The 22,290-nt window shown below is 41.2% G+C and overlaps 1 protein-coding gene across 1 annotated transcript in view; it reads left to right on the top strand.

The window, feature by feature from the left end:
• LOC124035667 (leucine-rich repeat-containing protein 4C-like) overlaps positions 1–22,290 on the top strand; it is a 100,531-nt gene that overhangs the window by 70,318 nt on the left and 7,923 nt on the right.

The following is a 22,290-nucleotide window of genomic DNA, read 5'->3' as shown; positions in this document are numbered from 1 at the left end:
GTGATTTAAGCATTTACATCTTGGTGGGGCAAACCGCATGCCAGCAAAGCCACGACACAACATAACACTAAAGAATACATTAATTGCACTATAGTGGTGACAAACGGTGCCCACAAACTGTTAGGACCTAAATAAAGCTGTGCCAACAACAGAGCTTTCTTTCAACAGAGCTTTCTGAATCCTTACCACCGCTACATCTGGCTATCAGTGGAGACTTGTCTGGCAGCGAAACAGTTCATTAAGCCTAATTTATTGCCTTTAAAATAACATAGCTGATATGACTGACTTGCTTAACCCTTGTGTTGTCTTAAGGGTCAAAACCCCCCACTATGTTTAACAGCAGTAAAATACCCCTAAATTATATTTTTTCAACTTGAAATTTGATGACTTTTCCTAGAGTGACCCCAACATTAGAAAAGTGAAGCATTGCCTTTGTTCATATTTCCATTAAAGCTGTACACCACCAGGGTACAAAGATTGTCTTAGTCATTATACAATGATTTACACACCACAAAAAACACAGACACACACACAATGAGAAAATGAGATTATGTGTGCTACTAATTGAACTCAGCCAGCAGCTCCTGAAGAGGAAGATCACCATGGTTGGCACATTTAGAAAGAACAAGCCTGAGCTACACCCCTGCACTCCTCGCAATGAGGGGGAGAGAGGCCTTCTCATCAGAGTTTGCCTTCACCCCTGCCACCACTCTAGTTTCTTACCTCCCAAAGAGGAACAATAATGTGGTCTTCCTGAGCACACTGCATAAAACAGCTAAGATCAATGATCGTGAGGACAGGAAGCCAGCCATCATCCTGGACTACAACCACAAGAGAGGACAACCTGGACAAGATGATGGGAACTTACAGCTGCAGGAGGATGACTGCCCGCTGGCCCCTGGTCATCTTCCATAACATCATTGATGTGTCCTCATACAATGCCTTTGTAATATGGAACAAGATAAACCCTACCTGGATGCCTGATAAGTGGAACAAGTGCCTTTACCTCCTGGAGCAGCAGGGAAGGGCACTTGTAACCTTACATATTCAAAGAAGGGAGCGCCTCCCCTACACAGCAGCCTCTGCAGCGCCTGTGAAAGCTGTTCAGGGGGCTGAATCTTGTCCTGATCCACCTGAGGCTGCAGCTGGGGCAGGCAAGAGGAGGAGATGCCAATGCTGCCCCCAAAGAAGGAATGGAAAACAAATACTATGTGCTGCACATGAGAGAAATACATCTGCAAAGTCCATGCACACACATTTGCATACTGTCTTACATGTGCTAATTAGAGTTGATTGATTTATATTTTTCCCATTTTTGTTTTGTATCTATTTTATTATTTTTTATTGTTGTTGTTTATATACCTTGTGGGTGGGGGCAATGGTTACAAAAATGGGAGAAGACTAGTATTTTGTAGTTGAATTCATCATTGCACAGTATATAAGAATATATCTCTATGTTGCCAAAAAAGTTCAAGACTGTTATTGTTTCCCTTCAAATAAATGCATTCAAAACTACGTTCTGCTACTTTCTTATGCTATACAATTGCAAGTTCTTGCAAAAAATATATGTTTACAGCTATGCAGGACCTTTAGCAATAATAATAATAATAAACCTCTACTTTAGTAAAGAAAACAATTATGACAGGTGTGTTGTAATTAAAAAGAGTGGTGTCCACTGATTAAATGCAGTCTTTCTGCATTGTGAAGAGGGAAAACCCAGATATTCACAAAGTTTGTGATGAATGACAGGTTATCTTTTCATGCAAAATAAAGGCTATAATGCTACATGTGTACCACCTAGTCAGAACAGTAGGCTAAGTTATGTGGGGGAAAGGGACCAAATTATTAGGGTGAGGCACATGGGCTACTAACAGCTAACTACACAACATACACTTAGTATTACACAGTAAATGTTCCTTTTGTTCAATAAAGATTATTTTATATCCAAAATACCTCCATTTGGTTGGTGTGTTATATTCAGAAATCCACAGGCTTGAGCGGTCAGGATCAAGCAGACGGAAATTCCAAATAGTATCCGTAAAGTTCGTAGAAACATGTCAAATGTTTTTTATAATCAATCCTCAGGTTGTTTTTACAATATATAATCGATAATATTTCAACCGGGACTGTAGCTTCTTCAATAGGGGAGAAGGAGAAAATGTCTGCTCCAAGCTGTTGCGCATGCAAAACGCTGCTGGCACTCAGCCATCCAATGGCTCGATGTGACCTTTCTCTCTCATTTTTCAAAATAAAAGCCTGAAACTATGTCTAAAGACTGTTCATACCATGGGAAGCCATAGGAAAAGGAATCTAGTTGATATCCCTTGAAATGGAGCGAAGGCAGGCATTGGAACACAGAGCTTTCAGGAAAAACACAGGTTTTCACCTGCAATATCAGTTCTGTTATACTCACAGACAGTATTTTGACAGTTTTGGAAATGTTAGAGTGGTTTCTATCCTAATCTGACAATTATATGCATATTCTAGATTCTGGGCCTTCATTTGGGTATGTTTTTCATCGAAACATCAAAATACTGCCCCCTACACTCAACAGGCTAATCTATTTTGATTACAGGCTGTACCACAACAAAACGTGGAATATGTCAACGGGTATTAATACTTTTTGAAGGCACTGTATATTAGGAATTGTTCTGCACCTTTTGCATATAGATAAATGTCTAGATAAATGCACACATATTTTGTCTGACCTGTGTTTCATTCAAATATTCAAGTTAAATAGAATTTATTGTGGTGGAACCTATTAAAAAAGTGGTGTTCTGTTCATAAATATTAATTCCCCCTGTGAAGAAATGTTTAAATATTTTATTTTTGCACCCCCACTTTCAGACAAAGTCATGCGACCACGTGTGTGAGTATCTGTTTGTCTGTGTGCTCATCATGTGTGTTACTGATGGGCTAAAAGCAGAATCACCAGGAGCTCGTGTGTGTACTGAAAATGATGGCGCATGAGAGAGAGCTCCTGGAGCTCAATTAGCTGTTATTAACTAGATATAGGCAGTCTATCGTGGGAATGACACTCCTGCATCCATAGGCTTGGTGTCTGGATTGCTCAGTTGACTCTGTCTCTTCCTCCATTCTTTGGTATGTGTATTGTAGCTCAGTCAGCATGAGTCATTAAGCTCCCCGATGCAGTATTCCACACAAGCACTTCAAGATGAAAACTACATAAAAAAATACACCTCTGGTTTATATGCTGAAACAGAAATGCAATGGGTTGTTACTGTACCGTGCTTATCCAATTGTATTTGAAACGGAAATCCAAACTCATAACACACCTTTGATTATAGTTACCCCATTCACAGAAACCAAATGGGTCACAAAGGTTATTCAACGCAACACTTCCTCCGTTCTTCACCAAACACCTGGGGTGGTTAGTTGTTGCCCTTGCTGGTAGCCTTTAACAGACAGCTGTTCCCTGGGAGCTGCCTCTGTCTCTCTCTCTTCCTGGTCCAGCAGCTGTTGTGCCTGTGGCACATCTTCCATCACACAGACCAGAGGCTGCTGCTGCTGCTCTAGCCTGCAACCTGGCAGCCCAGGGTTGTGACCTCTAGATGGCCGGGTCAGACTTTATGTTGTGCATGGTCACCCTGTCCTCTGCCAGACACCCAGGTTGACAGGACTAATGTGGACAGAGAGAGAGAGGTGCTTCTGACTGCCTCACATAGCCATGAAATGACAGCATAATGTTTAGAGGCCATTTTCTAACCACAGTCACTCGGAATCCTTAATAGGATGAAGCATCATAGAATGGGAGGTACACACACACACGAACACACAGCATGACCAAATGCAGACTCACACAAACGCAAACATAGACAGACTCACAAAGGCACACACACACACATGACACAGACTTGGGGATTTTATCCTTGCCTATGTGATAGAGCTATTTGGACATTGATTGTGAAAGAAAACATGTAGGGAGATTGATCTAGACCGATACACATCTCCTGAGTTGTGCCCTCCCCTCCCTCTCCTCAGCCTGAGATGATCGATAAAGCACCTGGGTGTCAGATGCTGCTTAATTGTGGAAATAAATCAGTGACATTAAAGGACAACAGACTACAACAACAGACCTCTCCATTGGTCAGTGAAGAAATTGGTTAGGAATTCAGTGAGGCATACACAATAGCAATTACAAAGAAAATCTGTGTATGTGAAAGAAAGGGAGGTATTGACAGAGGGTATGTGTATGTCAGTATATATGTGTATGTGATGTGGGTTTGAATGAATGAGCCTGTGTGTTTGCAGAATGTAAACTTACCTTGACACAATGCTCTGTGCTTTCTGTCTGTGTGTGCGTTTGTGTGCCGGTGTGTGTCTGTATCCGCATCTATTCATGAGTGTGTGTGTGTGTGCCTGCGTGCGTGCGTGTTTGTGTGCATGTGCATGATGCTGTGGTCGTACATGGGTTACAGGGCCAACAGTCTAAATGAGCTCTCTGCCCGAAACTCGTGTCTAAAGAGGCCAATCGGAATTACTGCGCCTCATTTGTCATGAAAATGTGTTGCTCCGGGGTCATTCCCCGACTGGGGGATCGGACGATTGCTCCAGCTCTGTGGCTGGCTCGGCGCTGTAGACGTAGCCCATGGATATGATCCCAGCTCATTTGTATAGTGAATGGGCTGCCCTGCAGACACGTTACATGGTTATTTTCATGCTCCGATGGCCACATCACCGTCCCTGACACTGGCTGGATGTAGACCGATGGTCAGTGTTGACTCACAAATGAGCCACTGCCAGCCACCCCAGTGGCAGAAATTGAGACATATCATACATATCGAAATAGCGTCAAATAAATGTGTGCGGTGAGAATCTGAGTCGTGTGTGGTTGTATATGAATGTATCAGGTGCTTCACAGTAGATGTCTAGTACCTTAAATAATGGTTGTTCAAATTAGCATAATCAAAATGCATGATTATACATTGCTTCTATATAATATATACTCACTCAGGTGTTTATAGAAGAACCATGTAAGAGTTCTTTTAGAACCATCGCAAGGTATCTCTCAAGGGCTTACAAATCCTTACAAATCACAAGGCTTGTTTATGTAACACATAACCTTGATATGTTGCTTTGGTGTACTTTTCTTTTCTTATTTTGATACAAGCATGCTATACATGCAGTAGAAGATTCAATGGGTATAGCTACAGTGCATTTGAAAAGTATTCAGACCCCTTGACTTTTTCCACATTTTCTTATGTTACAATCTTATTCTAAAATGGCATTTCCTCATCAATCTACACACAATACCCCGTAATGACAAGGTGAAAACAGGTTTTTATACATGTTTGCACATGTATAAACTCCCCCCCAGAAATATCACATTTACATAAATATTCAGACACTTTGTGATAAGACTCAAAATGGAGCTCAGGTGAATCCTGTTTCCATTGATCATCATTGAGATGTTTCTACAACTTGATTGGAATCCACCTGTGGTAAATTCAATTGATTTCACATGATTTGTAAAGGCACACACTTGTCTATATAAGGTCCCACAGTTGACAGTGCATGTCAGAGCAAAAACCAAGCCATGAGAAAGAAGGAATTGTCCGTAGAGCGCCAATACAGGATTGTGTTCAGGCACAGATCTGTGGAAGGGTACAAAAACATTTTGGCAGCATTGAAGGTCCCCAAGAACACAGTGGCTTCCATCATTCTTAAATTGAAGTAGTTTGGAACCACCAAGACTCTTCCTAGAGTTGGCCACCTGGCCAAACTGAGCAATAGGGGAGAAGGTCCTTTGTCACGGAGGTGATGAAGCACCAGATTGTCACTCTGAATGAACTCCAGAGATCTTCTGTGGAGAACTCCCTCACGACGCCAGGACAGCGGAGTCAATCACCACCTTCCGGAGACACCTGAAACCCCACCTCTTTAAGGAATACCTAGGATAGGATAAGTAATCCCTCTCACCCCCCCCCCTTAAGTTTTAGATGCACTATTGTAAAGTGACTGTTCCACTGGATGTCATAAGGTGAATGCACCAATTTGTAAGTCGCTCTGGATAAGAGCGTCTGCTAAATGACTTAAATGTAAATGTAAATGTGAGATGGGAGAGCCTTCAAGAAGGACAACCATCTCTGCAGCACTCCACCAATCTGGCCTTTCACTGGTCACGATGGCAACACCCATCACAAGCACACGCTCCAGCAGGTGTATCTCACTGATCATCCCTAAAGCCAACACCTCATTTGGCCGCCTTTCGTTCCAGTACTCTGCTGCCTGTGACTGGAACGAATTGCAAAAATCGCTGAAGTTGGAGACTTTTATCTCCCTCACCAACTTCAAACATCTGCTATCTGAGCAGCTAACCGATCGTTGCAGCTGTACATAGTCTATTGGTAAATAGCCCACCCATTTTCACCTACCTCATCCCCATACTGTTTTTATTTATTTACTTTTCTGCTCTTTTGCACACCAATATCTCTACCTGTACATGACCATCTGATCATTTATCACTCCAGTGTTAATCTGCAAAATTGTAATTATTCGCCTACCTCCTCATGCCTTTTGCACACAATGTATATAGACTCCCCTTTTTTCTACTGTGTTATTGACTTGTTAATTGTTTACTCCATGTGTAACTCTGTGTCTGTTCACACTGCTATGCTTTATCTTGGCCAGTTCGCAGTTGCAAATGAGAACTTGTTCTCAACTAGCCTACCTGGTTAAATAAAGGTGAAATAAAAATAAAATAAAAATATGGTAGAGTGGCCAGACGGAGGCCACTCCTCAGTAAAAGGCACGTGATAGCCCGTTTGGAGTTTGCCAAAAGGCATCTAAAGATTCTCAGACCATGAGAAACAAGATTGAACTCTTTGGCCTGACTGCCAAGCGTCACGACTGGAGGAACCTGGCACCATCCCTATGGTGAAGCATGGAGGTAGCAGCATAATGCTTTGTGGATGTTTTTCAGTGTCAGGGACTGGGAGACCAGTCAGGATCGAGAGATGAACTGTGTGAAGTGCAGAGTGATGCTTGATGAAAACCTGCTCCACAACGCTCAGCACCTCAGACTGGGGCAAAGGTTCACATTCCAACAGGACAATGACCATAAGCACACAGCCAAGACAATGCAGGAGTGGCTTCGGGACAAGTCTCTGAATGTCCTGCAGTCAGAGCCCGGACTTGAACCCGATCAAACATCTTTGGAGAGTCCTGAAAATAGCTGTGTAGAGTTGCTCCCCTTTCAACCTGACAGAGCTTGAGAGGATCTGCAGAGAATAATGGGAGAAACTCCCCAAATATACAGTGAGGGAAAAAAGTATTTGATCCCCTGCTGATTTTGTACGTTTTCCCACTATCAAAGAAATGATCAGTCTATAATTTTAATGGTAGGTTTATTTGAACAGTGAGAGACAGAATAACAACAAAAATAACGTCAAAATGTTATAAATTGATTTGCATTTTAATGAGGGAAATAAGTATTTGACCCCCTGTAAATAAGAAATATTTCTGTCTCCCAGGTGTCTTTTATACAGGTAACGAGCTGAGATTAGGAGCAAACTCTTAAAGGGAGTGCTCCTAATCTCAGTTTGTTACCTGTATAAAAGACACCTGTCCACAGAAGCAATCAATCAATCAGATTCCAAACTCTCCACCATGGCCAAGACCAAGGAGCTCTCCAAGGATGTCAGGGACAAGATTGTAGACCTACATAAGGCTGGAATGGGCTACAAAACCATTGCCAAGCAGCTTGGTGAGAAGGTGATAACAGTTGGTGCGATTTTTCGCAAATGGAAGAAACACAAAAGAACTGTCAATCTCCCTCGGCCTGGGACTCAATGCAAGATCCTACCTCGTGGAGTTGCAATGATCATGAGAACGGTGAGGAATCAGCCCAGAACTACATTGGGGGGGATCTTATCAATGAGCTCAAGGCAGCTGGGACCATAGTCACCAAGGAAACAATTGGTAACACACTACGCCGTGAAGGACTGAAATCCTGCAGCGCCCGCAATGTCCCCCTGCTCAAGAAAGCACATATACATGCCTGTCTGAAGTTTGCCAATGAACATCTGAATGATTCAGAGGACAACTGGGTGAAAGTGTTGTGGTCAGATGAGACCAAAATGGAGCTCTTTGGGATCTTTGTGGCATCAACTCAACTCAACTCAACTATTTGGAGGAGTAGGAATGCTGCCTATGACCCCAAGAACACCATCCCCACCGTCAAACATGGAGGTAGAAACATTATGCTTTGGGGGTGTTTTTCTGCTAAGGGGACAGGACAACTTCACCGCATCAAAGGGACGACGGACGGGGCCATATACCGTCAAATCTTGGGTGAGAATCTCCTTCCCTCAGCCAGGGCATTGAAAATGGGTTGTGGATGGGTATTTCAGCATGACAATGACCCAAAACACACGGCCAAGGCAACAAAGAAGTGGCTCAAGAAGAAGCACATTAAGGTCCTGGAGTGCGCTAGCCAGTCAACAGATTTTAATCCCATAGAAAATCTGTGAAGGGAGCTGACGGTTCGAGTTGCCAAACCTCAGCCTCGAAACCTTAATGTTTTGGAGAAGACCTGCAAAGAGGAGTGGGACAAAATCCCTCCTGAGATGTGTGCAAACCTGGTGGCAAACTACAAGAAACGTCTGACCTCTATGATTGCCAACAAGGGTTTTGCTACCAAGTACTAAGTCATGTTTTGCAGAGGGGTCAAATACTTATTTCCCTTATTAAAATGCAAATAAATGTATAACATTTTGACATGCGTTTTTCTGGATTTTTTGTTGTTGTTATTCTGTCTCTCACTGTTCAAATAAACCTACAATTAAAATTATAGACTGATCATTTCTTTGTCAGTGGACAAACATACAAAAATCAGCAGGGGATCAAATACTTTTCCCCCCTTATTGTAGGTGTGCCAAGCTTGTAGCGTCATACCCAAGAAGACTCGAGGCTGTAATTGCTGCCAAAGGTACTTCAACAAAGTACTGAGTAAACCGTCTGAATACTTATGTGAATGTGATATGTTTTTTTATAGTTTTTTTATGCATTTTCAAAAATGTCTAAAAAACTGTTTTTGCTTTTTCATTATGTGGTATTTATTGTGTGTAGATTAATAAGGAAGGCTGTAACATAACAAAATGTGTAAGAAGTCAAGGGGTCTGAATATTTTCCGAATGCACTGTATATTTCATTAATTTAAATGAAAATTTCACAGCAGAAACTATTACAGTACAGAATGTGTTTTAAAGTAAAAAGAATGTTCTCCCCTTTATTCCCTCAGATATGATTCAGTAACTGGCACCTTTTATGATATACTGTGCTTGACCACTGGACTATGCATTTCATCCTGATGAACTTTTAATCCAGTTCTGTGTGGATGAACAGATGAGATGTGAGCACAGTTCACATTATGTATGTAGTTAATTTCTCTGTATGTGTAATTTATTTCTCTGTCCCATTTCCCCCCCTCCTCCCCATCTCTACCAGTTTAAGGAAGAGAACTCTAATCCAAAATGTTGAAATCCCACAAAACACTGAGTTTTATTTATCAAAAATGTGTTTTCATATTTGTTTCTCCCTAATGTACGTTTTGACGAGTCCTGTTGCATTTATTTATTCATTAATTTGTTTAGTCTTTCATGCATGGTGTTTTCCAATTATCCTTCATTAGCTTACTCTTCCCAAACTACACTGAACAGCCTCAATTCAGCAGGGCATGGACTCTACAAGGTGTCGAAAGCATTCCACAGGGATGCTGGCTCAAGTTTGCTCCAATGCTTTCCACAGTGTGAGGTTGACCATTCTTAATACACAAGAGAAACTGTTGAGCGTGAAAAGCCTAGTGGCGTTAGAGTTCTTGACTCAAACTGGTGCGCCCGACCCTCTCTTACTATACCCCGTTCAAAGGCACTTACAGTTTTTGTCTTGCCCATTCACCCTCTGAATGGCACACAAACAATCCATGTCTCAATTTTCTCAAGGCTTAAAAAGTATTATTTAACCTGTCTCCTCATCTTCATCTAAACTGATTGAAGTGGATTTAACAAGTGACATCAAAAAGGGATCATAGCTTTCACCGGATCTGTCTATGCCATGGAAAGAACAGGTGTTCTTACTGTTTTGTATACAGTCTATTTCTCCAACAAATTAAAAAAACAAGTTATGAGTTATGTGACTTAAAGCTTAGTCTGGCACTTAGTGTCATATTTCCTTCAATATAATATTTTAATAAATTGTATTAAAATTGCTTGGCAAATTATAACTGTAATTTTGTGCCAGAAAAGCTTGCGTTGTGATAGACTGTCTGTCTCTACAGAAGCTTGTACAGCTAATACACAAAACAGTTATTTAATTGTAAAGAATAAAAAGAAGATTGCATTTTGAAATGTGATTTTGATCCATCAACCAAACCCTTCAATCTCCCACTCAGTGTGGACATCTGAATCAGAGAGGTGTTGGGGCTGCCTTAATCGGCATCCACGTCAAGCAGTTGTTGTTGGGGGTTAACTGCCTTGCTCAAGGGCAAAACTGCAGATATGTTCCACCCTGCCAGCTCAGGGTTTCAAACCAGCAACCTTTTGGTTACTGGGCCAACGCTCTTCACCCGCTGGGCTACCTACCTACATATGAAGCTATTGTAATGGTAAAGATGATTCAGGGAAAAATATCTCTCATAGACGTGTCTTGGGATTCAGTGGGAGGAAGGACAGTGAAGAGTATTATACAACAATCTAGCATGCCTAGCAGCGGTATTTCCCTTTGTGATCATTGGCATGGCAACCAAGGACAGGAAGTAAAATGATGCCAACCAAAGAATGATTACTAACGAGACTCAAAGTATTAACTTTCTGCGGTCCCCTGATGAAGTGTATGTGTGTTGTGTGTTGTGTGCGTATGTGTTGGGGGCTGGGAGGGTAGGCAGCTGGGATATCAATGGGTGTGGTCTGTTTAGTTGTAGCATGCTGCTATGGGAATCCCATGTCCCTGGGCATCCCATGCTGTAACACTGTAGTGTTACTCCAAATTATTCACTGTGCTTAAACAAATAGCACAGTTTCAGTACCGGTGCTATGCTTGCTGTAGTCATGCAGAAAACAAGTGCTCTGGGTGTACTCAAAAGCAACAACACTCACTGTTTTTTAATCTGTAGACTTTGCCCCAAAGGGAAATTGTGCCCTTTCTTCCCACCTCTCTCTCCATACCCATGCTTTAGATTAAAAGCAGTAAACCCTTTGCTTATTAAATACAACCATGCCAGCGATAACATCTATGGTAATCCTATCTGTTGCATTGGTCACAGTTTTTGTTTTTCTCATGTTCAGTTTGTGCTCATGGTTATGGGAGATGCATAGTGAGAGTTGTATGTGCAGCAGCTAGGGTTGCAAGGGATGGTATATTACTGGAAACATTTGAAGTTTACCAGTAAACTGACAGAAATTTGGCATCGTTTAAGGATTTTATGTAATCTATCACAAGACATCTAGATGGCCCTTTTGTGTACTTCCATTTATCACAGGTGTCTGTAATAATCTCTGACCCTCTCTGTGGCCTAATCACATGTCGAATACAGTTGATGTAGGAAGATTACATTTAAACTCTATTGTTTGTATAGATGAACATGGTACCTTCAGGTGTTTGGAAATTGCTCCCAAGGATGAACCAGACTTGTGAAGGTCTGCAATTTGTTTTCTGAGGTCTTGGCTGATTTCTTTTGATTTTCCCATAATGTCAAGCAAAAAGGCACTGTGTTTGAAGGAAGGCCTTGAAATACATCCAGAGGTACACCTCCAATTGACTGAAATTATGTAAATTAGCCTATCAGAAGCTTCTAAAGCCATGACATCATTTTATGGACTTGTCCAAGCTGTTTAAAGGCACAGTCAACTTAGTGTATGTAAACTTCTGACCCACTGGAATTGTGATACAGCGAATAATAAGTAAAATAATCTGTCTGTAAACCATTGTTGGAAAAATTACAAAACTATAGTTTGTTCACAAGAAATTTGGAGTGGTTGAAAAATATGTTTTAAAACTTTGTATGGATCAAATTCCGTTAACGGGATCGATTTGAAAACAGCCAGTGAAGTTGCAGGGTGCCAAATTCAAACAACAGAAATCTCATAATTTAAATTCCTCAAACATACAAGTATAATACACCATTTTAAAGATAAACTTCTTGTCAATCCAACCACAGTGTCCGAATTCAAAAAGGCTTTATGGTGAAAGCATACCATGCGATTATGTTAGGACAGCGCCTAGTCACAAAAACATACAGCCATTTTCCAGCCAAAGAGAGGAGTCACAAAAAGCAGAAATAGAGATATAGAGATAAAAATGAATCACTAATCTTGGATGATCTTCAACAGATGGCACTCATAGGACTGCGTGTTACACAATATATGAATGTTTTGTTCGATAAAGTTCGTATTTATATCCAAAAATCTCAGTTTACATTGGCGTGTTATGTTCAGTAATATTTTACCTCCAAAGCATCCAGTGATTTTGCAGAGAGCCACATCAATTTACAGAAATACTCATCATAAACTTTGATAAAAGATACAAGTGTTATATATGGGATTAAAGATACACTTCTCCTTAATGCAACTGCTGTGTCAGATTTCAAAAAAGATTTACGGCGAAAGCACACAATCTGAGTACAGCGCTCAAAACAAGCCATTACAGTTACCCGCCAAGTTGTGGAGTCAACAAAAGTCAGAAATAGCATTATAAATATTCACTTGCCTTTGATGATCTTCATCGGAATGCACTCCCAGGAATCCCAGTTCCACTATAAATGTTGGTTTTGTTCGATAAAGTCCATCTTTATATCCAAATACCTCCTTTTTGTTCGCACGTTTAGTTCACTAATCCAAATGCACAAAGCGCGGGTACTAAGTCCAGACGAAAAGTCAGAAAAGTTCCATTAATGTTCGTAGAAACATGTCAAACGATGTATATAATCAATCTTTAGGATGTTGTTATCATAAATCTTCAACAATATTCCAACCAACAATTCCGTTGTCATTAGAAAGGAAAGTGAATGACCGTCGCACTCACGGCCACGTGCGAGACAACTAATGGCTTTCAGGCTGACCACTTGTTGAAACAGCTCTTATTCGCTCCCCTTTCACAATAGATACCTGAAACAACTTTCTAAAGACTGTTGACATCTACTGGAAGCCTTAGGAAGTGCAATCTGACCCCATTTACACTGGATTTTGGATAGGCAATCACTTGAAAAACTACAAACCTCCAATTTCACACCTCCATATGAGTTATGTTATACTCACAATCATTCTAACAGTTCTAGAAACTTCAGAGTGTTTCCTATCCAAATAATATGCATATCCTAGCTTCTGGGCCTGAGAAGCAGGCAGTTTACTTTGGGCACGCTTTTCATCCAGACGTGAAAATACTGCCCCTATCCCAAGGAAGTTTTAATGACTCCAACCTAAGTGTATGTAAACTTCCGACTTCAACTGTAAATGAAATAATTGAACAAGTTAACAAAAAATATATAAAATGACAATGCTGTAAGACATTGTTCTAAATATAAACCATCAACTTAGCGAATACCATTGGTGTTTAATGTGTTTCAGAATGAAAGATCCTTTATATATTTTTTTACACACTATTAATTTGTTTGATTAGATTATGTTAATATGTACTTGATTTCAATGTTTTGGCATCAAACTGGTGGCAGTTGTGAAAAAAAGGCAATAGTTGAAAGTGTTGCCGAGTTAATAAAAAAAATAATGCAAATGTTGATTAGATGCATTTTCATTGGATAGGCTATTTGCTCTTGAACCATATGGTTGATCTACTAGAAACTCATGGACACAGATGTAATACATTATTACTATATATTAATGTTTTTAAAAGTTTTTAAAAGTATAAATTCCCAAAGTTACAATAGATATATATAAATATCTGTATTTATTATGGATCCCCATTAGCTGCTGGCAGCTACTCCTTTCTGGGGTCCAGCAAAATTAATACAGTTACACATTTTAAAAACATGACATTTATAGCAGATTTCACAACACATTAAGTGTGTGCCCTCAGGCCTCTACTCTGCTAGCACATATCTATAACACAAAATCCATGTGTACCTGTGTGTATAGTGCGTATGTTATCGTGTATTTGTATATAAATGTCTATGTTTGTGTTGCTTCACAATCCCTGCTGTTCCTTAAGTTGTATTTTTATCCGTTTTTTTATCTAATTCTACTGCTGCCATGATTTATTTGATGTGGAATAGAGTTCCATGTAATCATGGCTCTATGTAATACTGTGCGCATCCCATAGTCTGTTCTGGACTTGGGGACTTGACGAGATTCTGGTGGCATGTCTTGGCGGGTATGCATGGGTGTCTGAGTTGTGTGCCAGTAGTTTAACAGACAGCTCGGTGCATTCAACATGTTAATACCTCTCACAAATACATGTAGATATTGTTGATTACCAAGATACAAGCAGATACTGTTGATGACCAAAATGACAAAACATTCCGGTAACTTTGGTATACAGCAGGTTCCACACTTCTAGCAACAATCCTTCTCAGGGACTATCCCACCCAGAAAACATCCCTTGACAGCTCAAATTCAATCAAATCCACCACAGCAATGTTAACATAATTTTACATGGTGTTAACAATAGGATTTGAAATATGGGTAAAAGAGAGAAAAAGTATATGGGAAAAGGAGCTCCTGCTTAAATACTGCATTGCGAGTGTGAATGATTTGGTGTTTTTGGTCATCCTGTTCTCTCCTCTTATTGGAGTACTGTGTAAAACGTAAGGCTCTGCCAGAGCTGACCTGATTCAGTTTTGCATCTCATTAATGTGTGTCTCTCTGTAGGCACCTCACAGTGCCATCATGTAATTTCCTTCCACCATCCACAGGCCGTCCCAGCCCGCCTCCTCCTCCCTCACAGAACACCTTCTGGGTCCCCAACATCCTCCTTCTCCTATCCTCTCATACCATCCATGGTATCCATATCACATGCCAAGCTCTGTCAAAACCCCACCATGTGACTAGCAGTCATGACAAAAAAAACTCATCATGATTGCGCGCTGAAGCGATGACATAGTGGAAAAAGCCTCAGCAGCATTTTCCGCTGGTTTCTTCTCTCTCTCTTATCCCTGCTCTATGGCAGCCGTGAATGTGGTTGCAGTGAAGGGGAAAAGGGAACGTTTGTGGGCCGCAATTTTTTTTAAAGTCCTTTCTACGTAGTGCCTCTTGCCCAGGGTAGAAGCAGACACCCTTGTATCTTTGTGTGCTGCTGTTACGGGGGCTGGGGGGGGTTGTGTGTGAGTTCCTGTGCTTGTGTTTATGTACACATGCATGTGCCTTTGTGCAGGCATACTTTAGTGTGGGTGTATATATGTTTGTATGTGTGTGTGTGTGTGTGTGTTTCCCTGTTTCTCAGGTTCATCGCGGAAGGTATCTGACAGGCCAGGGTGGGTTGAGCTCACTGAGCAAGGTGTCCTTTGTGTTTGTGAAGTATGAGCCCCTCCACTGGAGGTATATTGATTTGGTGTATCATGCAAAAGATGGGCCTTTTGTTTTTGCCGCTGCCAAAGTCTATTTCCACTTGGTTGCCTCCAGGTGCTGCGTTGACAGGTCCTCCTATCATGTCCAAAAGAGCGAGAGAGAGAGAGAGAGAGGGAGAGGGTGTGAGGCAGGATCATACTAGTATTCTGTGAGTAGCTGTGGGCTGTAATAGAAATGACAGTGTTTTCAGAGACTGTGTGACTAATGCTTCCAGTCAAACAGAGTTAGGTTACATCTACAGTTTGCATACTATTTACATTATGCAGTTACCAGTTATGCCTTTCCATATGTAAAGAGTATATCAAATGAAACATTGGAATTGGTTCAGATTATTGCAGATAATATTTATATTTTAACCTTAAAAAATAACATCACTTCACTCACTACATCATAGCCTTTCATTTTTTGATTCAGCCATTGACAAATCACATGGAAGCTACTTTATTTGAAACATTATTAAACATGTGAATGAGGTAATCCAACAACAGGATGAAGAAGATAACCCATCTCTACCGACCGGCCCCGATTCGGTCTTATGTAGCAAAATTTGAAATTGTGTATTTTACATTGGGATAAAAGTAAAGACACTACAGCTAAGGAACAATGGGAAAGTAATTCTGATTTCACAGTTGAAAGTAGTCTTGTAACCCCACTTTTGAGAAAAATGGCCCTTGAATATTTGGGTACACCAACTGGAGAGCTCGTCTTTGTCTAAACCCATTCAGCATCGTTCACACCCTCTTAAGCCTTAGCCAGACCCATCTTTTAAGGACTCACATGTGAGGCCATGAGGTAAACAAACAGTATATCAAATGAAATTGAAGTTTATTTGTCACATGCAGAGGATACAGAAGGTGTAAACGATACAGTGGTTACTTGCATAGTAAATATCAAAAACAGAAAGTGTCCAGATAAAAAATATTGTATAAATATTTTATCATTATTAGATGACGCTTACCCGACACATTTCTCTAAATGTATGGGTCATGTGAAGGAAATGCTATAACCACCCCCCAGCCACATCTAGCTAAGTGGATGGGTCACTATTGTTTAGACATATACACATGAAATACAATAGATGGCCATAATCTCCCCCAGACACACCTGGCTAATTTGATGGGTTATGTAATAATCCGACTGAAGTGGAGTCTTTTATTTAGACATGGAGCTAGCTAGCTAGCTAAAGAATGAACCAGCATAATCCCAACTCATACAACTACAAACATTGTCATATCTGTAGTATGAATCTGTTGAAAGCTACACTATAACGTGTAAGCGTCATCATTTGAGTCAATTGGCATCATGGTAAAATCAAAAGAAATCAGCCAAGACCTCAGAGAAAAAATGTAGACCTCCACAAGTCTGGTTCATCCTTGGGAGCAATTTCCAAACGCCTGAAGGTACCATGTTCATCTATACAAACAATAGTAAGCAAAGTATAAACACCGTGGGCCAACGCAGCCGTCATACCGCTCAGGAAGGAGACGCGTTCTGTCACCAAGAGTCTCCGAGAGATGAAAGTACTTTGGTGCAAAAAGTGCAAATCAATCCCAGAACAACAGCAAAGGAACTTGTGAAGATGCTGGAGGAAACAGGTACCTAAGTATCTAAATCCACAGTAAATCGAGTCCTTATCGACATAACCTGAAAGGCCGCTCAGCAAGGAAGAAGCCACTGCTCCAAAACCGAAATAAAAAAGCCAGACTATGGTTTGAAAATGCACATGGGGACAAAAATGTTACTTTTTTGGGAAATGTCCTCTGGTCTGATGAAACAAAAATAGAACTGTTTGGCCATAATGACCATCATAATGTTTGGAGGAAAAAGGGGCAGTCTTGCAAGCCGAAGAACACCATTCCAACCGTGAAGCATGGGGGTGGCAGCATAATGTTGTGGGGGTGCTTTGCTGCAGGAGGGACTGGTGCACTTCACAAAATAGATGGCATCACGAGGGAGGAAAATTATGTGGATATATTGAAGCAACATCTCAAAGCTTGGTCGCAAAAGGGTCTTCCAAATGGACAATGACCCCAAGCATACTTCGAAAGTTGTGGCATAATGGCTTAAATGTGTTGGACAGGTGGCACCGTCATGGGGTGGCACCGTCAAATTTCTGCCCTGTTAGAGCTGCCCCGGTCAACTGTAAGTGCTGTTATTGTGAAGTGTAACAACGGCTCAACCGCGAAGTGGCAGGCCACACAAGCTCACAGAATGGGACCGTCGAGTGCTGAAGCATGTAGAAATTGTATTTTATTGGTTACAACACTGACTATCGAGTTCCAAAATGCCTCTGGAAGCAACGTCACCACAATAACTGTTTGTAGGGAGTTTCATGAAACGGGTTTCCATGGCCAAGCAGCCGCACACAAGCCTAAGATCACCATGCGCAAAGTTTGCTGACATTGGACACTGGAACAGTGGTGAGATGAATCACACTTCACCATCTGGCAGTCCGACAGAGTAAACTGGATTTGGTGGATGCCAGGAGAACACTAACTGCCCGAATGCTGAGTGCCAACTGTAAAGTTTGGTGGAAGAGGAATAATGGTCTGGGGCAGTTTTTCATGTTTCGGGCTAGGTCCCTTAGTTTTAGTGAAGGGAAATATTAATGATACAGCATACAATGACATTATAGATGATTCTGTGCTTCCAATTTTGTGGCAACAGTTTGGGGAAGGCCCTTTCCTGTTTCAGCATGACAATGCCCCCGTGCACAAAGCGAGGTCCATACAGAAATGGTTTGTCGAGATTGGTGTGGAAGAACTTGACTGGCCTGCACAGAATGGAAGCATGTCCCCGCAGCAATGTTCCAGCAATGTTCCAACATCTAGCCTTCCAAGAAGAGTGGATGCTGTTAGATCAGCAAAGGGGGGACCAACTCCATATTACTGCCTGTGATTTTGGAATGAGATGTTCGACGAGTAGGTGTCCACATACTTTTGGTCAGGTAGTGTATGATCCCTTATTGATGTCACTTGTTTAATACACTTCAATCAGCATAGAGGAAGGGGAGGAGACAGGTTAAAGAAGAATTTGGCGCCCAACTCAATATTAGGAAGTTATTGTTTGGTATACCCAGTTTATATTCCTACCTACAGTATGTGGTGAATTTAAGTCAAATTTATATTGCAATGTTTACGCCTTATATACTGCAAAGGTTGACCTTTTTACCCTGGTATTTGTATTCATGGTTGATGTTGTGTACAGTTTGCGATCCTTAACCTCAAAGTATTGTCCAGTCATTGCTCTGAACTGGGTCTGCATTGGTTACTCTTCCCCTGCTATCTGATGGCTTGGAATTTAGTTGAAACATATACCTCTGGCTACATTGGCTTTGTCGTATCAAAGGGCATATACTTTCTAAAAATAAAGAGACTGGGCAGCAGAACTAGTGATGCTCTTCTCCTGCTGCCTGATGGCACATGGGCTGTAGTTATTACACCCACTGTACCTAGCAGTGTGGCGAGAGGACTATCAGGGAGCGTGATTGCATGAAGCTACACCATGATGCTGAGCCATGCACTGAGGGCAGAGAGCTACTGTGCTGATCAGGGTAATTGGCCTCTGCAGTCCAGCTCTAGGATTCGGTAGTAATTGTCTCAGACTGCTTGTCCAGGGTCAGATGGTGTTATACGTCTAATGATCAAGGTTGGGTTTTCAGTCCGAATCGGATCCTACATCTTTGGTGAGGCACAACATTTACCCTGTGCGTAACTCTAATCACCTGGAATTGCCTGATTGTTGACATTGTGGAGGCCTTTTTATTTCATGACAGAGATGGCAAGTTTTAAACAGCTCTCCTTCTCAAACAGTTCTCCCCATTGTCAACTACATAGAAAATGAATTCACAAATCTTGCTTATCTAATTTTTGCTGCTTTCTGCCAATCTGGGTCATGCTTTAGCCGTTTCCCCTGCTCTCAGGCTTCCAAGAAGCCTACTGCCAGTTCATCGTCTCTTATGGGGACAAAAGTTTTAAAACCTATTCATTTCTTAATCTCATTTTGTTTATCTTTTTTCCATCTAATTCCCTCCCAGCTCTAAATCCAATTTCGCTGCTCTCATTGTCAGTGAGGAGACGGATTGCTTCGTAAATCAACTTCATCTTCTTTTCTCTCTCGTCATGAATTGGATTGCGTACCTTTGATTTCATTGTTTAATTTATTTCAAGGCTCTATTGGTGGAGAATTAGGGGATGAGGAAATAAGTAGAGAATGACATTGCATAAGGGGATAAAAGATACAGCTGTCTATGGGGTGCTTTAAAAGTAGCTGCTAATTTGACTTCTGCTGGATGTAGGTAGTGAGTCTTACTGTATTTTATGGACAAAAGTTTGATCAGCTTAATTTAATGTACTGCACTGAATACATCCCCCTCAAATAGTCACCTCCAATACAATGTCAATCCATAAGGCATGGTAACCAATGAGGTATGAGAAAGAGACCAGGCATGCCAAAATAAAGTAACATTGTGCTCTAAATTTCTAACCATTGTCAATTTCTTTCTGCCTTAATTAATGCCCAACAAATTAAAGGAGCCGTAATGGAATGTGATTTTCAGCCTTGTGTGTGTTCCCTGTCACATTTCCCTGATCTCCTGAACAGAAACACCATGTCCACCCTCAGGCTATGGGCTGATCAGAATTGGGGTAAAGGTAATTAAATAATTAATGGCCTTGGTAATCATGAAATTAATCGGTAGTTACAGTAATAGCCTGCCCATCCTCCAGTAAAAATGGGACGTATTTTGTTCCAGAGCTGGCCCTATGGCTGGACTGACACATTGGAGAATGTACTGTAGCTAAGACCTTCTTCAAGAGCACTAGTGTGGCTCCCTCATACATACTGTAGGTTGCAACACTGAAGTCAAATGTCATTAAAATACAGTACTGCATCATGGTGATTCCACTGATCCATAGTGACAGTCAGACAGACACAAAGCTATATTTACATTTACATTTAAGTCATTTAGTCATGTCTGAACCTGCTGCAAAAGTACATATAGAAACTTAAGAGCACAAACACATGAAAGTACACATGCATAATTTATTCTTACATACTAAGGCATGCATGCACACATACCTGCAAACACACACACATGCCTGCAAACACACACACATGCCTGCAAACACACACACATGCCTGCAAACACACACACACACACACACCAGCACAGAGGGGAGGCAAGCATGGTACAGCATACACATCCCCTAACAACATGACATACGATAGATAATCATTCCCTGCTATCTTTGTGGCTCTGCCTTTTCACAGTCCAGTCACAGAGGCCTCTGAGCATCACTGCAAAGTGTAATCAGAACTTTCCTAAAATGTCTGCTTGATTGAAGGACTGGTGGGTGGCAACTTTCCTGTTATTTATGTCCCCACAGTCTGAAATATAAATCACATCACAGCTTCAGACATGGCTGTGCCTGCCTCCACTCCTCCTCTCCACTGGAGAGATACAGCACACATGTTGGATGAATTATTGTGATTTTGTTTTATGTGACTGAGATTGAGACTGCAAGGGGAACACTCTCAGAAACAGAAATAGATATAAAACACACTGCCAAGGTCATCGCCAGTTCATATTGTGGTTCACATTGTGAGTGAGTGAGTGAGTGAGTGAGTGAGTGAGTGAGTGAGTGAGTGAGTGAGTGAGTGAGTGAGTGAGTGAGTGAGTGTATTGTGGGGTGGACTGGATCATTTCCCTCTCTGTTTTTATGTTTGGGGTTTTGGCACCTTATGGTCTTGTCAGATCCTATCTGAAATGGTTGATGTGGCCATACCCTGTATGCACCTGTGAATGACAGAGGATTGCTTATATTTTGGGCTCTGTGTTGTGCATGTCTGTGTGCATGTGTGTGCGTGTATGTTGGTGTCTCTGTCTCTGTTTTGTGTATGTGTGTGTGTGTGTGTACTTAATCCTGTAACCTTTTCTTTAGGCAGATTATGCATAGGGGCACACCGCCACACAAGCGGTCACAAGTCATGACAGCAGTCAAATTCCACATGAACGTTTAGTCACAGTAATTAGGTTTCTCCAAGCTCTGATGGCCATTAGTAGCCTACCAAACTTGATAACTACCTGGTACTCAGCACTCTACTGGCCCTCTAATCACTCTGACATCAATGAACATTTGAAAATCATGACAGCATGAGCTCATGTTGCGCAGCATTTCTATAGGCTATGGAATTGCGTGAGAAAAGTGATGGCCTCGGCAAAAGGTTTAAAAAAGGAAGATCCCATCAGCTTTCTACACACTAGGCCTACTATATTTATTTCTCAACTTTCTAATATTAAGCACCTTGCTTCTCTTTACAACAGCAGTGTAGCCTACCTGGCTGGCATGAAAAGAAACACAGGAAAGTTTCCTCCATATGTATTTAAGTTCATAGATGACATGTATTTTTCCCGCTGCCCCTGTTTCGAGTCAGGTGCTGATAATGGGTCATTCTAAATCACAACTAATTTAAAACATATATTATTTAGTGTATGTAAAGACAAGATTTCATCAAGAATAGTGTGATGGTTAACAATATTAGCCTATCCCATGTGAATGATATATTAGCCTATCACTTGTGAATGATGCCCAGTTTATTGCTTTGCAATGGGTGTAGTGCCTAGCTGGCATACTATACATAGCGTGTGAGTTTGCGGAATATACTTTTCACTATTAAAATGCACCTTTATAATAAAAGCATTACATGCCTATTGCATTTCTGGTCAATTTTGAGAATTGGTTTTCCTGCTTAATGG

This window comes from Oncorhynchus gorbuscha, linkage group LG01 (genome assembly GCF_021184085.1).
Source record: "Oncorhynchus gorbuscha isolate QuinsamMale2020 ecotype Even-year linkage group LG01, OgorEven_v1.0, whole genome shotgun sequence".
NCBI lineage: Eukaryota > Metazoa > Chordata > Actinopteri > Salmoniformes > Salmonidae > Oncorhynchus > Oncorhynchus gorbuscha.
Note: the sequence above shows the minus strand (reverse complement) of the source record. Positions and strands in the feature narration are given on the sequence as shown.